General features: G+C 43.0%; 1 long non-coding RNA gene across 1 annotated transcript in view; it reads left to right on the forward strand.

The window, feature by feature from the left end:
* The window catches only part of LOC310700118, a 62,370-nt gene extending 46,788 nt beyond the window's left edge, over positions 1-15,582 (forward strand). Inside the window, exons 3-5 of the long non-coding RNA XR_014522431.1 lie at positions 12,091-12,268; positions 13,109-13,279; positions 13,618-15,582. This is a non-coding gene — a long non-coding RNA (uncharacterized lncRNA). The remainder of the gene's footprint in view (positions 1-12,090; positions 12,269-13,108; positions 13,280-13,617) is intronic.
* The last annotated feature ends 3,627 nt before the right edge of the window (positions 15,583-19,209 follow it).

Genomic DNA, 19,209 nt, shown 5'->3' on the forward strand with positions numbered 1-19,209 from the left:
GCTTTAGCCATTACATCTAAGAATTAAGTTTCCATAGTCAGAGGCAGTTCACCCAGGAACAAACAATTGCTCTCTCCAGTATGCCCTGCTTCTGAGATTCTAATCCTCCACTAATATAACATAAGAAGAGTCTGCTAGATGAGGTCACCAGCCCTTGTAATCCAACATCCTGCTGTCACAGCTGGAAACCAGATGCCTTTGGGTCACCTAAAAGTAGGACTTCAGTGCAACAACAGTCTCCCCGCTTCTGATTCCTGAAAACTGGTATTCAGAAGCATACTGGCTTTGACAGTGAAGGTGGAACCTTATCCATTGATAGGCTTGTCCTCCATGAATTGGGTTAACTCTCTTGAAGCCATCCAAGTTGATGGCCATCATTGCGTCCTGTGGGAGTGGCCACCATAGTTCAACTGTGTGTTGGCTGGCGTATGTTATTTTGCCTGTCATGAATCTTCCAAAATTCAGCTTCTTTGGATATTCCCGAGTTCTAGTGTTATCAAAGATGGAGTAAAAAAAAAATCTGTCCATTTTCTCCACACCATGCATAATTTTGTACACCTCTATCATGTCTCCTCTATCTTGCCTTTTTCTAAACTGTTGGAAAAGAGTACTAGACTAGATGGATCTTTGATCTAGATGGCGCCAGGGGTGCCCCATCAGGCCTACCTGAGATGTTAGAGATGTTGACTAGTTTAAAGAAATTCAGTGAACTTCATGACTGACAAGGGCTTTGAACCACTCAGTTTATACCCAGCAATCTGTCAACTACATCACTTCTCTCAGTTTCAGATGTTAGTCGAGGAGATACAGTGGTACCTCAGGTTACATACACTTCAGGTTACAGACTCCGCTAACCCAGAAATATTACCTCGGGTTAAGAACTTTGCTTCAGGATGAGAACAGAAATCGTGCAGTGGCAGCACAGCAGCAGGAGGAGGCCCCATTAGCTAAAGTGGTGCTTCAGGTTAAGAACAGTTTCAGGTTAAGAACGGACCTCGAGAACGAATTAAGTTCTTAACCTGAGGTACCACTGTATACCATAAGGACAAGTTGCTACATTTCTGGTAATAATATTGGGACTATACGACAAGATACACATTAAAAAATAATAATAAATCTGTAGCCAGAGATTTTAATAAGTAAATTTAGAGCCTGTGAGCTGTAATCACCACTTGAGATCTACAGCTATTCTAGAGGTAAGGGGGAAATGCAGACTATTATATCATATATGTGCTATATTTCCTTGGCAAGTAAAATAAGCATTAAAACTCTCCTCTATGAAGTTACACAGTGTCCTACACCACCCTTTTGTCTAAGGGCTTTTTGCACAAGGCTTAAAGTGGCTGCTGCCTCAGTTGTGCTTGCAATGTGACTGAAACATCTACATTGGCTAGAATACCAATTTCCATTAGAAATGCTTCACCTCACCTTCCTCTTTGGCATTAATGGCAATCTGAGTAGCCAGTGCAAAACACAGTAGGAAGGCGCCAAGATAATTAATGCTTACAACAGCCCAGTGCTTTCCTGGCATTGCACTTGCACTAGCACAGAACACAGGGCTGGCCCACCCATGAGGCAAAGTGAGATGACCGCCTCAGGTCAGGTGACCGCAGGATCCACAGGAGCAGTATATCCCAATGTATAGTTTTATTCCCTACTTGTTCCTATTGTTCCTTGTTCTTCACTCATCCCTTATTCCCTGGCAGGGAGGGGGACATCATTTTGTGGTTCGCCTCGGGTGGCAAAACATCTTGGGCTGGCCCTGACAGAACACACCTTGCTGCACCAAATTCAGCAAAACACTCAAAGAACTGCAGATTCTATGAAGTGAGATACCCACACAGTGGAAGTTTCCCCCAGTTCCAGTCACCACAGAGAGGCAGCTTAAGGTCCAAAATAGGTTACTGCAGTACAGTGGTACCTCGGGTTACATACGCTTCAGGTTACAGACTCTGCTAACCCAGAAATAGTGCTTCAGGTTAAGAACTTTGCTTCAGGATGAGAACAGAAATTGTACTCCGGCAGCACAGCAGCAGCAGGAGGCCCCATTAGCTAAAGTGGTGCTTCAGGTTAAGAACAGTTTCAGGTTAAGAACAGACCTCCGGAACGAATTAAGTACTTGACCCGAGGTACCACTGTAGAAGGTAAGGTTTCAGTAGTACAGTTCCAGACACTGATATATACATACAGCTTGTACATATAAGTACAAAGTGTTTCTTTGACCCTGTGGCCCTTCGGATTTTGTTGGACTACAACTCTCATCATCCTTCACAACTGGGGCTGATCAGAGTGAAGCCTATCAGGAGAGCCACAGATCCCTGCTCCATAAGTTTGTGTCCTATAAACTTTATCTTCTATGGATTTCTCTCTTGCCAATGCCCTGCTCCTAGTTCTTATAGGTGGAAATACAGAGATAACTATAATTTAGAATGCATGCCCTTTGATTTGTTTGCTTTGGTTTTATATTGGTTTACAGGAGACAAACTGCTTTCCAGTTCATCTCTCATTTTATCCCAAGTAGATAAAAACATGTAAAAGTCGTCTTATTTACCCTTTAGGGCAGTGGTTCTGAGTTAGGGGTCTGGGGAATGCACTCAAGGGGTCCATGGCCCCATTCTTTGCCTCCTCCCCAACTAAATTGTTGTCCTTTTCACATGGTAATATCAAAAATTTTATGGTCTGTTTTAGCGCTGTGCAGTTTTTCAATATACTGGCCAAAACTGGTTCTGAAATCACACCCGATAGCAATTTTGACCTGGCAATACGCAGCAATATATCGCTCCTCACACGAGGGAGAGCAGGGCAGCTGATTTCAAGGCACTGCCAATATTGCACAATGACCGCTCCCCGCTTAAAACGGGGGGCGCCCTTTGTGTGGACGCGTGCAGCCCCTTGATCAGGAGCGGCCCCAACAGCATAGGCTTGGCTTCGCCTTCCCTCAGGTGGGATACCTGGAGGTCTCCGCCTACCTCAGTCAGTTGTCCAATCCCACCTGGGGGAAGCGTTGCCAAGGAGACCAGGCCAGGTAGGGGAGGGATTACCTGCCCACACAATAGAGGGAGGATCTTACCTAGGAATCCTCACTTGGCTCCAGAGCTTCTCCCACCCTACCCACCCTCAGTTAATGTCTTATTTTGCAGGTTAACTTGTCTTCACAGGTTTTGCAGGTTAATTTTTCTTCACAGGTATGCGGGCGCTGCTACGTTAAGGTCGCTGTTAAAGGGCCGGAAAGGAATTTCCCTGCATTGGCAGGTTTCGCCTTTCCCGTAGCAAAACGTCACAACTTTGGCGGTATCAGGCCTTGGTCGGAATCCTTTTGTCCATCTTCCTCTTGCGGCGGCGATACCAGGGTTCCCCGTTAAAGTGGTTTTCTGAAGGGAGGCTTTGGCCGTACACCAAAAGGTCGTAATTGCTCTCTCCTGCAGCGGCGGCGTTACGGGGGCGGCCATCTCTGCTTGAACATATGTTCTCCAGAGCTGGCCCACCCCCCACACACACACTGGATAACCCTGATGCTCCCTAGGTCCCCGGCTGGGGACCGGGGAGGGAGAACGCCCAATGCCTGAGCCAAGGTCTACCCACATTTGAAATTTAATAAAGTTGTGGCCAATTTAATCCCATAGCACGTTGTCTCGAGTCGTTATTCCACATGACGGGGGGACCGTGCAGAATCTGGGGACTCCGCCTGTCCACGCAATGATCTCAGCTGATAACGCTGCTGATTTGAGCTGCCTTCCCTCATGCTGAGGGAAAACAAGGCAGCTGACTGCAAGGCACTGCCTTCCCCTCACACTGATGGAGAACAGGGCAGCTGATGGTCCTTACTTCAAGGCACCGTGGCACTACCTTCCCCTGGCACTGAGGTGGAGCAGCTTTTCTCAGTCAGCAGAAAAGCAGCAGCAACCACAGTGGATGTGCATTTTCGCTGGCTGCCACTACTGGCTGCCCCGCGGATGGCGGAGGGCCAGTCAGTGGAGGTGACTCCTCTTCCTCTCCTCCCCCCACCCACACAATCTCCATGGCTGCTCTTTCCCTCATCCCCATGCCTGATCTCTAATTTCAGACATCGTGATATATCAGAATATTGTGATGTTTAGCTGCTGATATATCACATTGTTGAAAACCAAATATTGCTCAGCCCTACTCTGTCTTTTTAGTATACCTAAAATCCTTTGTTTATTAGTTTGTTCCAAAAATTGCTTTGCAGAGGTAACTACCATAGAGTTATCAAAATTTTCAAAAGTAGGGGGTCCGTGGCTTGGCTTTTGAAAAATAGGGAGTCCTCATAATTAGCTATTTGGGAACCACTGCTTCAGGGACTTAAACATAGACAGTGTTTGGTGAACAGGAACATAGCTGCGTACACAGGCAGTAGAACATCCCATCAGGCCACATTCACACCCATACATTTAAAGCATTATGTTGCCTCTTTAAACAATTGTGGCTTCCCCCAAAGGTTTCTGGGAGCTGTCATTTGATAAAGGAGAACCGTATCTCCCCCCCCCCCAGGTTCCCTGTGAAGAGGGATTGGTTGTTAAACCAAAATGTCCTGATATAGCAGGTTCTTCTTATGTTCCTATTTCTGCATTATCAGGCAAACGGGCTATGTTGAATCAAAGTTTCATGTTGCATCTTTTTAAAACCCAAGCATTGAGCACATAAAAAAGCTAGCCTCGCTCTTAAAACCCCAAACTTCCCTCTTTAGCATTGGACCAATGTCCCCCATTGTTGCTACAACCCTTCATTTACAAAGAGACAATTTAACTCCAATATAATATGATGTGATATAATATAATATAATTTTTGCTGATTCTACCTCCACCTTGAACCAGTACTTAGTTCTGATCGACATTTTCACCTCTGTAAATTGGAGTCAGTCAACACTGATGCTGAGGAAGTAATACTAACAGAGCAGCAGAGTTACTTGATTTAAAAAAAATGTGCCAGATGGAGCTAGGGTGTCACACCTGAACAGATGTGTTGAGGATGCTGACACAGCTTGCTAAACTGCTTGAAAAACATTGGTCACTTAGAACTGTAAAAAGCAAATATATTTAGGATACAATCACAGGCTGCGAAAACAAAGCCCTTAGTCAAGGATTAAAAACAACCTAGGCTCTCCCCAAAAGCAAAACCAACAACAGTGCTTTTACAGATGCAGTTGGCATTTGTATCTTGTACACATACCTCTCCCTATTGTGGTACGTGCATATGAAATGCAAATTGTGGCTTCAGTGGGACAATTCAGATCAGAAAAGTGTCAGGTGCCCCAGACTTTGCTTCCATCAGTGGAAAAATCAAAAGCAGACTTCTGCCCAGGAGACTCTTCCAGGCAGATGGAGGGGATACAGCTTTTGCTGGGACAGCCCACCCCTCACTGCAGTCCCCCAAATTCAACTCCCAGATTGTTCCAGTGGAAGGGGGATTAGCGGAGTCCGCTTTCCAGAATCCTTCCACTGGATCCCTCCATTTTGATCCTGATCAGAACCTTTCCATGGACAGAAGGAACCTTTTCACCTGTGGAAGGTGAAATCTTGATCAACTTCTGAGGAATAAAAAATATAAGACACAACAATTGTAGTAATACCAAACAATTTATTTTGAAGAAAAAACAATTTATTCCTGATGTATCACATACTTGGTGCTTTCAAATGTAGATTTGGCATTATGCAGACCATTGCATAATAGATGGTGAACATTTATTTTTGCACGCTCAAGTAAAAGCATTTGTAAAAAGCAATTAAAAGCATTTGTAAAATCCATTATTGTGCATCCAGAAATTCTACTAAACTTATCAATTAATCTGATTAATTTCAATAGGAATGTTTTAGGACTACTAGAAAACATCAGCAAATCATCTGCATACAAAGCCAATTTAAATTCCAGTTGCTCATGCAGTGGCGTAGCGTGGGTTGTCAGCACCCGGGGCAAGGCAAGTAATTTGCGCCCCCTAACCTGTGGATTTGCGCCCCCTAACCCTAACCCCCAGATGTTGCGCCTGGTGCGGCCGGCCCCCCCTGCACCCCCCATGCTACGCCACTGTGCTCATGCACAAAACCATAAATCTTCCTATTCTGTTCCAAACATAGATCAAATATCAATGGAGAAAGAGGGCAGCCCTGTCTTTCTAAATCAAACAAATATGAAAGGATTCTAATCTAAGATGCAATTCAGGGGTGAGGTACAAAATTCTAATCCACTTCATAAAATCCTGAGAAAATCAAAAAAATTCCCAAAGTAGCAATAATAAATTGCAAAGAAATATCATCAAATGCTTTTTCGACAGCAAGAGATATGATTGCAGCTGCATCCATTCTTTTACTATGTAAAGCAACCAATTTAGTTACTGGTCTTAAATGAGCAGTGAGGTAACAGAAGAAAAAAGTAGTTCTTCCGCATTTCACTCTATTGCCACCTCAGCCGGTGCTTGCTTCATGCTATGAAGAATTCTCTGCCTCAGCTGGATTTTGGAATGAACAGAATTGTTCTTCCTGTTGAATACAGAATATAGCTGGGAATTTCACACACACAAAATATGATCATATTCTCCCTCGCCAAATGACAAAGGCTTGTCTCTGCTCAGAAATCTCTCATGAAGAATCTGGAGACATCAACACATGATGCTGTCCCACACCCCACTGAGGCTTCCAACTTTCTCTGGCATGCTGTAGCAGGAATTCATTAACTGTAAATCACAAAAATCTCATAATGTAAACAGGAGGTCTGCCAGCAGTACATGTAGGAGCTGCAACATGGTGAGCTTGCTCTATATCTAGCTGATAATCTTCCAACAGCCCCAATATTTCATGTAATATGCCATCTATAAATTTAAAAGTTTGTTTTCCTTCAGATCCTTCCAGGGAAACCAGTAATACATAAGTAATTTCTATGACTGGTTTTCATACTGATTTATTCTGGCCACTGTCACTGTTGTTAACATTTCTTGTAGTGCTGCCACTGCGTCAAAAACTGCAGACTTCTTTTCCAACTTAGAAATTCTAGATTCTTTTGCCACTTTTTTGTTTTCTTTTTATTGAACTTTTTTTCCTTCTTTTTTCTTCTTTTTTATACGGTGGGAAGGGGTTTGCTTTTTCTTTTTCTTTTTACTCTGTTAATTATTTTTATTTTCTGTATTTCCTTTTGATTCTACTTTGTTTGTTTTTTCTTTTGTAATATATTGAAAACTTTAATAAATATCTTATAAAAAAAATAGAAATTCTAGATTCTGCCTCTGTGCCAGGAGAAGCAATCATCTCCAAGAGCGCTGAAGTTGAATGACAGAAAATTTAATCAGCTTTAGCAGCTTTAATTACCTGCCCACCTCTGTAACGATCAACAGAGCATTAGGCTCTTCAGAAACCCTCAATGTATTAGCAGCTGAGGGAAAGGACTGGCTCAGTGACCTATTGGCAGAAGCACTACGAGTTATCAGAAAGACATTCTAGGATGCTGTTAAAACTGAAAAAATATAGCCTTCATAATTAATGGGAAGGGGAGGAGATAATCACCTGTTTATCTGGCTTGGTTTGAACAGTTATTAAGAGACAAAATAGGTGAGCAGTTGAGACTGAAAGAGCATCCTACTAAGCCACCATATAGAACCAAAAATCCAGCATAGATTTCTTAAGGAGTAGCCTTACCACCACCTGTCTTAGGTGGCCTATCATGTAAAGTGGTACTGATCATCTCCCTGGGTGAAATATACTCAGAGTCGAGAGTGGATTTCATGCTCTTTATTCAGCTCATAGTGGTGAGGAGGGAAAGAATGTCCCCTCAAAGTATCTGCTTTATATACATTATTTACACGAGCTTGTGGGGCTGGTGGGGGGGAGAAGCAGGCTTGCTTCTCCCCCCCCCCCCAGCCTCCAGATCAGGTCGGGGAATAGCAGGGTGGCAGTGCTCCGCCATCCCCCTATCCCCCGAGCTTGTGGGGCTGGCGGGGGGGAGAAGCAGGCTTGCTTCTCCCCCCCCCAGCCTCCAGATCAGGTCAGGGAATAGCGGGGTGGCGGCGCTCCGCCATCCCCCTATCCCCTGAGCTTGTGGGGCTGGCGGGGGGAGAGAAGCAAGCTTGCTTCTCCCCCCCCCAGATCAGGTCGGTGAATAGCGGGGTGACGGCGCTGCGCCTCCCCGCTGTCCCCAGCTTTTGGGTGCAGGCTGCTGCCCGCAAGCCTTGCGAGCCCGCGGGATTGCGATCCCGCCGGGCTCGCAAGACTTGCGGATAGCTTCCTGAAGCCTGGAGAGCGAGAGGGGTTGGTGCGCACCGACCCCTCTCGCTCTCCAGGCTTCAGCAAAAGCCTGCATTCGCCCCATAGGACGCACCCAGATTTCCCCTTCATTTTTGGAGGGGGAAAAGTGCGTCCTATAGGGCGAAAAATACGGTACATTATTTACACAATGGGCTGCACGTAATTGGCTAATTCCGGAATTCTCCTGTAGGCCAATTAGGTTGTGGATTCACTTCTATCTGGAGCTGGATTGGGTGGCTCCTGCCGACCAATCATACTGCTGCATTGTTCTAGGACCAATCAGACTGCTGCATTCTGAATCCTATTGTTCTAGGACCAATCAGACTGCTGCAGTTTGGATCCTATTCAACTCAGTACATAACACTGGGCCAACTGGCTGCCTCCTCTGCTCCAGTTTTTAGAAGCCAAGAGGAACAAGGATCTGGAGTTCTGAGCTGCACCAGACAAGGCAGCCTCAGCATGAATGCTGACATCTCCCCAAAACATTTCTTTCTTTCTTTTTCTTTCTTTCTTTCTTTTTATATGCTGCTCATCTGCCTGGGTTGTCCCAGCCATTCTGGGCAGCTTCCAACAAAATGACAGCAAAACATCAAACAATAAACACTTCCCTATACAGGGCTGCCTTCAGATGTCTTCTAGGAGTCAGATAGTTGTTTATTTAATGTTGCTGGGTTAAGTATCAGTGTTGTAACCCTTCATAATTATTTCCATTAACAGTAGAACAGAAAGACCAAGCTGCTCCTTTTAAAAGTATATTGGCTCAGCAATCAAAATTCCAACCATATCTTCCCATTTTTTCTGAATTTATCTTTCATCATTCCATCAATATTCAAAGTAATATTGTAAATTTTAATTCATAATCCTTTCCTTTCTTCATGTTCTTGTGTTAATTTTTCAAATTATGTTAAGTTCTATGTCATATTTTTTCCTCATTTGGAGTGATATAGCTATGAAACTGCAGATATTGAAACCATTGTGGTGTGTTATTTCCCACCCTGTAGCTGTCCTGAGGGAGCTTTCCTTGGTATTGCAACACAGGTTGTGTTCCACCCCCATTCGCCGCCAAGTGGTGGCAAAATTCCAGGAGGTTCCAGGCACTCACCCAGGGTTGTGTTTTTGTTGGGAAACAGAGGCATAGCATAGACTAGTGTATTTAAGAAGGATGTTTATTTTACACATATTCACACCTAAAGCCTTCAGTGGAGGCGGCACAGAACATTATGCCCCAAAAGTGTCTCTCGTTTCTCCCCTCATAGCCTCAGTGACCTTGGGTCCAAAGCAGATGCCAGTCACAGCCCCCAGAGTCTTGGTACAGCCTTCAACATCCAGTCCCACATGGCCTTCCCCCTACTTCCTCCTTGTTGACTTCCAGCACACCTTGCAAATCGCCACACCTCCTCGTGTGTCTGTTCACCTGCCCCCCTTCTCCAGACCTCTGTTTTTTAAAAGAATGTTTTTTCCTGTGTGACATCGTGTCCACATTACCTTGGCAACTTGTGTTTCACAGGCCCAATAATCTTCCTTTGATGGGCCACCAGCACCTTTGTCTTGCTAAACGACTCCCCCTGCCCAACGCAGGCCATGTATTTTTTACACTGAAAAGCTATCTCTCACCCAGATGAAGTCTCCAAGCATCTAGTAATTCCCCTTTTCTTCTTTTTTTGAGTTTTATTTATTTATTAACGTTCTTATGTTACATCGGTAGACATTATCATATTACATCAGAAGGCTTATTATAATATAATTTTCAGCATGTATACAAAGTTTATATACCTAAAGGAAAAAAACAAGGACAAAAAAACTATTCCTAATATTTACTAACCCTAATGATGAGTGCCTTTACACCCATAAACTCTGTTACCCCAAATCTGTAACAGTATGTTTGGTCGAATGTCTTTTTGCTATATACAAGGCCTGAACTGAGATAAACATTCTCAAATTATACTCTGATTTTGTTCAGTTTCCTCACTAAACTCTTATCAGGACTTTTCTGTCTGAACTTTGCACTATCTAAGTAACTTTGCAAACATCCCCCCCCCCCCACAACAGTTTCCCCCTTCAACAATAGGGTTTTGACACATCAGGAAATATAACCTATTAAGCCGCTTCTTTCTGAAACGCAGACTGGAGTTTCATGCCAAGCAAGACAACACTGATTATGAATCATCATTTCATATGAAAAGCAACAGAACATTTAACAGCATCCAAACGAAGCAGAAGGGAAGACACATGTCTTTGTGTTGCCAGTAAAAGAAATAAAATACAGCCAAGCTATCAGGCAAAGACAATCCAGATCCCAGTTGGTAGCATGATGGTGTGCAGCTGGGACATAAGGTGGGAAACAGGCAAATTGTGGTGCCAGCCTGGAGCCGGCCGAGTGATGCCATCAAGTGACAGCCGTGGCTTCAGGATCCATATACTTACATGAGGCAACAGTCTATGTTCCTGCAGCCCTGCAAACCTCAGTCTAACAAGTGCAGATGATTTATTTTGATAAAGTGTTTATTTATAAAATTACAGAGAAGAATTTCACTTATCAGTTGTTTAGCAACCTATTTTGTTTTCGTATCCAACAGTGAAGGTCCCCTATTGGTTCTGCTGCCAAGTGTTCCAGTGATTCAGAAATTAAGTCTTCAGACAAAGGTTGTGCTCACATATAATAGATTGGTCATTGGATTTCCCGTATCTTGGGTGGGCCATTCTGGGCATCTCTGATTTAATGTGTTGCTGTGCACGTACCTCTTCTATCCTCTTGATATTTGTTCTACATGCCCGCTAGCTTCAGAAATAGTTTCAAGGCTGCAAAAGGCATGGAGGCTGCTCATGGTAAAAACAGTTTCGTGAGGAAACATATTTTCTATTTTCTCAGGTCAGACAAATCCTCTGAGAGGTATCTGTCCATACTGGGTTTTCTGCAGCTGAATTATTTTGAGGTACAAGAGATTAAATGAACCTTTAATTTTATTGGTTTGGGGGAAAATATTTATATGTAATAAAAGCCCTTGACATTTTAATTCTTTAGCCAACTGTAGAACCAGGAAAAGTATGATCACTATAGTGATGAACTAGCACATTGAATGAGAAGCAATAGATTTTGGTTCATCTTATACTTTTTAAATGCCACAAGGTTCAGGACCAGGAGGCCTCCTTTTATAATGTATTGAGGGGGAAATAGCTGTGTTTGGAGTTGTTGGGAAATTTAAGTAAACATTGTCTGCTAAACAAGAGGTAGACAAGGCCTGTTCTTGTCCCAACCTGGCAGATTTCTGGCCTGCGACCATGGAGACAAGGCAAAGGGCTCTCCACTGCTTCAGAATGAGTGATAGCAAATTAGGGCAAGCATCAAAGCTCTCAGAGAATCTCAGCCTGTACCTGTACTTTAAACTAGAGTTATATTTGCTGCCAGCAGAACCATCCATTTGGATATCTAGTTTATGTATGATGGTTCTCTATCCTCCTGCAGGTCAAAGGGTGCTCAGTTATTCAAGACATGCCTTTCAGCCATTGATTGATTGGTAATATTTCTGTAACTCCTATCATACATAACAAGGTGGCATAAGAAACAACAACAATAAAATGACATTCAGAATAAACCCGCTCTTATTTTAAAAGAAAAGTTTTATAGAGTAGCTAGTCAGGATGACATGCCTTGCATCTTGCATCAGAGTGCCTATCTATCAGGGCAGTAATGTGGGGGAGGGGATATACATATGCTAGTGTAAAGAGTACATAAAAATGCATAAATTAGAGAAAATATTTTTTCCCCAAATGTATTTATTAGACAAAACTGTGTATATTAGAATAAATTTGCTGATGAAAATTCATGTGGACTTTTTTTTGGAAGAAATGCAAACAGATGTGGAAATGTGGGGAACTGAACATAAGACTGGGAAAAGAAGAAACGGAGAAACTGAAATTGACAGATTTGTCCATCCCTAGTTCATATGAGCATCTGTGAATTGGCTCCACTAGAGCAATTGCACTACAGTGACCTCCTCATCACCTCGTCCCGCCCCTTTCCAGTAAGTAGAAGTGGCTCATCTGTGAACAGGTCACATGGACTAAACTCACACCATCACTGAATATTGGCCATGTTGGGTAGCGCTATTGGGAGTTGGAATTCAGCAACATTTAAAAGATGTTCCCCACCATGTGTTAGATGTTACCCAATATGGCAAGGAAAGAGAGTGCAGATGACTAATGATTCCTACTCTTGTCGCGTCTGACTAGAATTTCAGCCAGATCCGCAAGTTTTTAGAACAGAGAAGATGGGGGGAAATGCCAGATAAGAGAATGCATGAACATCAGGGCCTTCTTCTTTCCTAAAACCATTCAGACAATCAAGTTCCCAAACAACACTGTCATAAGGTCACAGAACAGAATTAGCCCTCATCAAGCCCACAATTGCAGCCATCCAACAGTCTAGGGCCTTCTCAGCCATTCCCAGTTCAGATATTACAGAGAAATAGAGTTGGGTATCATTAGTGTACTGATGACACCTTCCTCAGAAACTCCTAATGATTGCTCCCAATGGCTTCAAAGTGTGGGTACTAACTTATAAGCTCAGTGCTAGATTACTTAAAAGACTACCTTGTCCATTCTGCACCCAATAGATCACTGCAGACAGCAGGCTGGTTTCTCCTGCACGTTTCAAAGATCTCTGTAGCAATTTGAAGCAGGGCTTTTAGTGTGGCCAGCCTGCTATCTGCACTTTCCAGAAATAATTGAGAACATTTTTTGTTCAAACAGGCTTTCCTAGCTGGATAAATGGACTTTTACCACAAGTATCTACTTTACTAGAAGTTTAGCCTTATTTTTAAATGTACTTGCTGTTTTTAGTGTTTTTAATTCTTTTTAATTAGATCGCCTTGAGACAGTTGTTTAGGTGATTAATAAATCAGTGATGATGGCAATGAAAACAACAACAAAACTATGGGGAAATCAGAAGAAGCATGATGGGAGGAGTGGAGCTAACAGAAGAACAGACACAACCCAACAACACTTCTTTACTCATGCTGCCCCTTTATGACTTTGTTGTTGTTGTTGTTTAGTTGTTTAGTTGTGTCTGACTCTTCGTGACCCTGTGGACCAGAGCACGCCAGGCATCCCTGTCTTCCACTGCCTCCCGCAGTTTGAACAAACTCATGCTGGTAGCTTCGAGAACACTGTCCAACCATCTCGTCCTCTGTTGTCCCCTTCTCCTTGTGCCCTCCATCTTTCCCAACATCAGGGTCTTTTCCAGGGAGTCTTCTCTTCTCATGAGGTGGCCAAAGTATTGGAGTCTCAGCTTCACGATCTGTCCTTCCAGTGAGCACTCAGGGCTGATTTCCTTAAGAATGGATAGGTTTGATCTTCCATGCCTGAGTAAGAGCTTACCTGAATAAGGGGAAACTGATGGTAATTCATGCAAAATCATGTCGACCATCTGTTGGAAAAAAGATTGCTAGACTTTTGGTGAGGATTTTAGCAGTCTTTATTTGGTCAAAAATATGTTTAGAATGGACTACTTGCACATCTGTTTCCAGAACAATGTGCATTTTTTGAATTGTCTTGGAACTAATTTATTTACCATGTCTGTATAAAGCTTTATAATTTATAAAGCAGTTCACAACATTAAAAGCGGGTACAATCAATTCAAGGAAATAAATCTTAGTGAAGCTGGAAACAATTCAACAATCTGAGCTGCTAGTTTGATCCTCAGTGGCTATCAGTAAGCAGGAGCCTTTTGCGTGTCTGTTTTTAAAAGCCTGCAGGATAAACATATTTTTACCTGTCTCCAGAAGTAAGGTATGGTCAAATGAACCTGGATGAGGGCATTCTACAATACAGAAGGCAACAACTGAAAAGGCCCTGCTCCTAGTGAATGGGTTGGAATCTTACAGCCACAAAAGATGGAACCCTGAACTGTGCTTCTCCAACAGATTTAAGAACACTAGGGAGAAATGTTCACAATCGTTTTGCTAGCAATATGTACTACTTAAATTCTAAACATCAGGAAGAACTTTCTGACAGTAAGAGCTGCTCAACAGTGAAACAGACTCCCTCAGGAGGAGGTGCACTCTCCTTTTTTGAGGTTTTTAAGCAGAGGTTGGATGGTCATGGGTGCTTTAACTGATATTCCTGCATTGCAGGGGGTTGGACTAGATGGCCCTCGGGGTCCCTTCCAAATCTACAATTCTGTGGTTCTATGATTAATACTTCTGCTGTTAAAAGGGAAAGCAGTTGGTCAAATATCTGTTATGTATGAAATACTATTGCAAAACCTTATTAGCCACAGTTTTCATTATAGGAAGGTCAGCACTCCTTGGAAATCAGAAATATGGTTATAATTTAAATGCAAAATTGGCATATATATAATTCAACATCTTGCATTTCTAAAAGAGAACCAGCTGGAGAAACTTTTATAATCATGTTGGGGATCTGTTTCCACTTTAAGCTCACATTGGTATTTAGCGTGAATCTTATAATACAATGCACTAGCTTGCATATACAGTGGTACCTCAGGTTAAAGACGCTTCAGGTTACAGACGCTTCAGGTTACAGACTCCGCTAACCCAGAAATAGTACCTCAGGTTACGAACTTTGCTTCAGGATGAGAACAGAAATTGTGCGGCAGCAGCAGGAGGCCCCATTAGCTAAAGTGGTACCTCAGGTTAAGAACAATTTCAGGTTAAGAATGGACCTCCAGAACGAATTAAGTTCTTAACCCGAGATACCACTGTAAGTATCTTTCATGTTTAAAGTAAAGTATAAGGAAAATATTGACTGTTTCAAATATAGTTTGGGCATACTAAAGAAAACACACTGAAAGGGACACTAGTTGCTTACATATATTAAGCTACAGTGTATCTCAATTATATATTTTCACACTTGCCAGATCTGAAATCTAGCATCTTCTTTCAATTTCAGTTTTCCAGAAGCAGCTTTATTCTACATCATGAGTTAACTTTGCATTTTCCTCAGCCACAAATCCATGGGCACAAAAAGTCATGCCCCCTCATCTGCATTTTATTAAACATTATTATTAAGATTCCCACAAAACTTCTTTATAGCTTTCGACCCTGTAATTCACAATTATCCCAATCACTCTGGCTCTTCTATAAGTCAAGCATTTCACACCTCCTTGATTGATTAATTAATTAACTAACTAACTAGAGAGGTTCCAGCAATCTTCAACCCAATTATTTTAACTGTTCCATGCTGAGATCTATCAAGAATTCAAAAATCAAGCAGATGGGGGCTAAAAGTGTGTTTGGCTATTTTAAAAAATTTCATGATTTCAAGAGACTTTGAATGTGAGCTAAATGAATGGTCCAATAAATATGGGGTGAAGATATTATTTAGGTTTCATGAATACTTAAACATGTGTACATCAAAGCTATAGAGGCCACTCTCAGTTCCTCAGAGATGCCTTTATCTTCATGCATTGAGAACATTAGAATGGCAATTGTCTGCTTACATACACACAACTTGGGTTGGAATAGAATTCCTATAGCTGTTAGAAGAAAAGGGACTATACAGGAACATAGAAAACTACCATAATACCAAGTCAGATCACTGGCCCATCTATACTGTTGCACACCACCAGTGATGGCCTTGGGGTCTCAAATTTCAGCGGTACCCTCCATTCTGAATCATAGCTGTGGCATCCCCAACAGTGCCTCTGAGATTCTGCGCCCAGTGCAACTGAATTGGCTGCACTCCCCTAAATCTGCCTCTGATACCACCCCATGGGCATAGCCAAGCGGAGGCAAGGGGGCAGCTGCCCCCCCCAATCAAGTAAATCAATAAAAATGTGAAATACACTCAGAGTCGACAGTGGATTTCATGCTCTTTATTCAGCTCATAGTGGTGAGAAGGAATGGAATTTTCCCCAAAGTATATGCTTTATATACATTAGTTACACAATGGGTTGCACATGATTGGCTAATTCTGGAAGTCTCCTGTAGGCCAATCAGGTTGTAGATTCACTTCCATCTGGAGCTGGATTGGGTGGCTCCTGAAGACCAATCATACTGCTGCATTGTTCTAGGACCAATCATGCTGCATTCTGAATCCTATTGTTCTAAGACCAATCAGACTGCTGCATTTTGGATCCTATTGTTCTAGGACCAATCAGACTGCTGCATTTTGGATCCTATTCAACTCAGTACATAACAAAATGCTTAACAAACTGAGGTTCTGCCCTCACAACATGAAGCCTGGACATGATATTGTTGCTACCCCTACAACTGCCAATGGGAAGAGAGAAGATGAGCTGTCTTACCAACAAATCAGAAGACAGAAGGGTTTCAAAACAATTTAAACTCCAGGATAATACATAGATATGCAGCAGATATCTAACTTGTTAAAGGTTGGTTACTCAAGTTGGCTGTGAGCATAGTTGGACTAGATTAAGGTTCCCAGACGTCCCTGTTTCCCAGGGACAGTCCCTGGACTTACAAATCAGTCCCCATACAAAATCCATTGAAGTTGAAAAGTGTCCCCGGATTCATTGAAAAAAAATCTGGTAACCTTAGACTAGATGACCCTCAGTATCCCTTCCAGCTATACAGTTCTATGATTCTATGATCTTTCAGATCAGTCAGGACAGGATTAATTCATCCCAAACCATAACAAAATTAAATTCTTTTTTTGTTGTTGCCATTATTTAAATTTGAAAAACTTTGCAAGTTTCAGTCTTCACCATGAAAGACAAGATAGCTCAGGCATGAAGGAATATATTTCTTAATCAGAGGATAAATCACTCTCATTGCATTGCACAGTTTGCATGAAATTTGAGCCAGCTTATCATTTCCAGGAGCAATGTAATTTGAATTTGTTTTTATTGCATTAAACTTTGTTTCCTTATATGAGATGGCTCCTTACACTAACAAGTTTTGGGGCACAGCAGTAAAGACGAGCATTAATATTGGCTGTGGATGCCCACCCAACCCAATTTATGGCCCTGATTTACTGATCCAGATCATGCCCAATCCAGATCGTGCCCCAGAAAATACAGATCTCCAAAAATCCCATTGATTTCCAGTGGAAAGCCAAAGCAGTCCCAGCTTTCTCATTTTATCACAAATGGAATCTGCAGATATGGTAGCCCCTATAGAGTGGATTAACTGTTCCAAATTTCAGACAGGTAGCTCCAGGTGTTCTCATGTTAATCACCTTTTTATGTTTTAAAAGTAAAATGGCCATTTTTATTTTTTATTTCCCCCCACGTAGGGGCATGAAATTTTACAGGCCTGCTAGCCCCTACAACGGGAGATTCAGACTGCCAAATTTCAGCATTGTAGCTTCAGGGCGTTTTATGCTATCCATCTTCAAAAAAGGTTCTTTCTTTTTAAAAAAGACTGTTGAGTACCCATTCCTTCAAATTCTTCTGTGTTTGGCCTTTCACTTCTATGACGGTTTTGAAAAACAGTTCCCTGGAGGCACAACTGTCTCCAGGCAGAAAAAAACAGATGACACCCTTGCCTGGCAGGCACTGAGATGCGTCTCCTGAGTGATGCAGGGCTGATTTGCAAAGCAGCAAAGTGGGCAGGCATGTAGACAGGCAGAGCAGCAGCAAGCAGAGAGGTGCATGGCATGGGCAGGCAGCATAGGCAGGCAGATCCTGGTAGGCAGCAGGGGGGAAATAACATGCAAACAAAACAACCCAGGACACTTTTGAGGGGCAGATTTCACAGCCATGAGAAAAAATAAACCATGGAGCCACAAGAAGATGCTGTCACATAGGAGGCAGATTGCCAGCAGCAGGAGCAGTGAGTGAGAAGGGAAATAAAGTATTTTATTTAGTCATTGCCTAAGTGTTCGCCTAACTGTTAGGATATAAAACAAAAGAGTATTGAGGATTGATTAGGAAAGGATTGGCATAAGCAGTGCTTTATTTCTATAAAAATACTGTATTGGCCCGAATATATTATATAAGCCGTACCTGAATATAAGCCGCACCTTTAAAATTGGAGGGCGGGGCAAAGAAAAAATACCTGAATATAAGGCACTCCATTCCTTGCTGCTCCTGGCTGCATACTGGGGGAGGGGGTGGAGCTGCACTGCATTTGCCAGTGGCCTTCCCCCTTCCTCACTCTCCCTTCCCAGCCTTGGGGGAGAGGACAGGGGACTACGCACAGGGCGGGCACCACTTTGCCCTGCACTTATGGCTACATACCGTAAGGTCACGAATATAAGCCGCACTTTTAACTTTTCATGGTTGGAATTTGGAGAAAAGGTGAGGCTTATATTCAGGCCAACTCACCATGAAGTTGTTACAGTAAGTGCCACACTTTTTAACAACAACAAAAGAGGTGCCGGTACTGTGTACCCTTGAGTACCCCCTTGAAAAAAAAACCCTTTTTCGGTGGCTCTTGCGAAGTACCAAAGGAGCATCATTATCAGCAATGGGAATTGGAATGACAACATCTGAGATCCCTCCCCGCAGTTAATGCCTGGTGGCAGCAGCAATAAATTCCCTATGCACACACAAGATGGTACTTTAGGGCAGGCATAGGCAAACTCAGCCCTCCAGATGTTTTTTGGGACTACAACTCCCATCATCCCTAGCTAACAGGACCAGTGGTCAGGGATGATGGGAGTTGTAGTCCCAAGATATCTGAAGGGCCGAGTTCGCCTATGCCTGCTTTAGGGGTTTGGCACTGAGCAAGAAGTGAAAGAGGAAGGTGAGGCAGGACCGTAGAGAAGTGAGCGGGCCAGCAACAAGATGCCGGAGGCTGCATCTTCTTTCTTTCTCAAACTACTTTCCAGCTGGGAGCTTCACACTCCTGGGAAAAGGGAACCAAAGGACCCAGAGATCCTTGGGCAGCTGCAGCTCTCCCTTTGAAAGGCACCCAGTGAGAGAGGTGGTCACCCAGCAGACTTCATTGTCAGTTGAGGATTTGAACCCTGATATCCCAGGCCTTAGCCCAACACCTAATTATTAGAGCAGGGCCTGGGGGCCGGATGCAGCTCAATC

The sequence above is a fragment of the Podarcis liolepis genome (genome assembly GCF_965112155.1).
Source record: "Podarcis liolepis genome assembly, chromosome: 2".
Taxonomy (NCBI): domain Eukaryota; kingdom Metazoa; phylum Chordata; class Lepidosauria; order Squamata; family Lacertidae; genus Podarcis; species Podarcis liolepis.